The sequence below is a fragment of the Triticum dicoccoides genome, chromosome 3A (assembly GCF_002162155.2).
Source record: "Triticum dicoccoides isolate Atlit2015 ecotype Zavitan chromosome 3A, WEW_v2.0, whole genome shotgun sequence".
NCBI lineage: Eukaryota > Viridiplantae > Streptophyta > Magnoliopsida > Poales > Poaceae > Triticum > Triticum dicoccoides.
In genome coordinates, this window is record NC_041384.1 from 41,518,137 (window position 1) to 41,520,536 (window position 2,400).

The following is a 2,400-nucleotide window of genomic DNA, read 5'->3' on the forward strand; positions in this document are numbered from 1 at the left end:
GGCGTCGCCTGTCCCCGCCGCCACCAGACGCCACCGCGTCGGCCCCCCCCTGCGCCCCTCGCCGCCGCCCGGATCGAACCCCATCGTCGCCCCGAGCACCGTCGTCGGCCGGCTCCCCGACACCGTCGCCCTGGACCCCGCCGTTCCTCGGAACGCCCCTCGCCGGAAGCGTCTTCGCCGGACTGCCTCCTCGTCGCCGCGCATCGTCCCCGTCCTCTTCCCCAAAGGCCACCTCGAGCCTCGCCGCCCCCCCTTGGTCTCTACATCGCCGGTGAGGGCCTCGCCCTCCCCGTCTCTCCCTCTGTCCCGTAATTTTTGCCGCGGTCCCCTCCACTGTTGCTCGCCGACCACCGTGCTCACCACGCCCTGTAGCCATCGTTGGCCACGCCGTGGTCTTGCCCGCTGCGCTCAGCACACCACCACGCGCTGCCCCGCTGGCCGCCGGTGCTTGCCCCCACGCGCGCGCCTCCTCACGCGCCTGTCGCCGGAGCCCCTGGACCACTCGCTGTGCCCCCCTGCATCTACTCGCCGCGGCCCCCTCTACTCCGCCCGGACCTCAGCCGCCGGAGCTCGACTTCGGCGCGCTGCCTTGCCCCTGCTCCCCGTGGCCGCGCCCGGCGCCCCTTGGCCGCACCGGCCGGCGCCCGAGGCCAACCGGGTTACGCTCGTATACCCAGCGCCCGCGTGCCCGTGCCCGTTAAGGCCCTATGGGCCTATGACAAGGGGGCCCCGCCCCAGAACGATTAAAAAAAGAACTTAAAAATAAATAGATAAATAATAATTAAATAAAATGTTAATTAATTAATTGACTTAATTAACTTAATCAATCCTGTTTAATTAAACTGATTAAACATTAGGTACCTAATTAACTAATTAAACTGATTAATAGATTAATTAGGTTATTGTACCTATGACATACGGGACCCACCTGCAGGGTTGACCCACTTTCATGCTGATGTCATGCTGGCATCATAATTACAATTTCTAAATTAATTTAATTATGCTAATTTTTAGAAAATGATTTAAAATCTTTAAAAATTAATATAAAATAATCCGTAGCTCGGATGAAAATACTTTCTACATGAAAGTTGCTCAGAACGACGAGACGAATCCGGATACGCAGTCCGTTCGTCCGCCACACACCCCTAACCTATCGAACCTGCAACTTTCCCCCTCCGGCTCCTCTGCCCGAAAACACGGAACACCGGGGATACTTTCCCGGATGTTTTCCCCTTCACCGGTATCACCTCATACCGCGTTAGAACACGTCTAGCTCTGCTTGTTGTCCTGTTATGCACTTGCTTGCTACGTATTTACTGTTTCTTCCCCCTCTTCTCTCCGGTAGACTACGAGACCGACGCTGCTGCTGCCCAGTTCGACTACGGAGTTGACGACCTCTCTCTCTTGCCAGAGCAACCAGGCAAGCCCCCCCCCCCCCTTGATCACCAGATATCGCCTATTCTCCTCTATACTGCTTGCATTAGAGTAGTGTAGTATGCTACTGCTTTCCGTTAATCCTATTCTGATGCATAGCCTGTCATTGTTGCTACAGTCATTGATACCTTACCCGCAATCCTATATGCTTAGTATAGGATGCTAGTATTTCCATCTGTGGCGCTACATTCTTGTCCGTCTGCTGTGCTATACTATCGGGCCGTGATCGCTTGGGAGGTGATCACGGGTATATACTATATACTTTATACATGATACATGTGGAGACTAAAGTCGGGTCGGCTGGTGGAGCACCCGCGAGTGGATCTTTGTGGCGGAGCGACAGGGCAGGTTGAGACCGCCTAGGAGAGAGGTGGGCCTGGCCCTGTTCGGCGTTCGCGGATACTTAACACGCTTAACGAGATCTTGGTATTTGATCTGAGTTGGCTACGAGCTTATACGCACTAACCATCTACGCGGGAGTAGTTATGGGTATCCCGACGTCGTGGTATCAGCCGAAGCACTTCAGACGTCAGCGACGGAGCGGCGCGCGCCGAATTGGACTGGAACGCCACTAGGCTAGGTCTGCTTTCGGCCGCCCTCGTAACGTGCAGGTGTGCTCAGGGCGATGGGCCCAGACCCCTGCGCGCTTAGGTTTAGACCGGCGTGCTGGCCTCTCTGTTGTGCCTAGGTGGGGCTGCGACGTGTTGATCTTCCGCGGCCGGTCATGACCCAGGAAAGTGTGTCCGGCCAAATAGGATCAAGCGTGCTGGGTAAGTTGGTGCACCCATGCAGGGAAGTTAATCTATTCGAATAGCCGTGATCTTCGGTAACAGGACGACTTGGAGTTGTACCTTGACCTTATGACAACTAGAACCGGATACTTAATAAAACACACCCTTCCAAGTTCCACAGAAAACCCGGTGATCGCTTTTCCACAGGGCGACGAGGGGAGGATCGCCGGGTAGG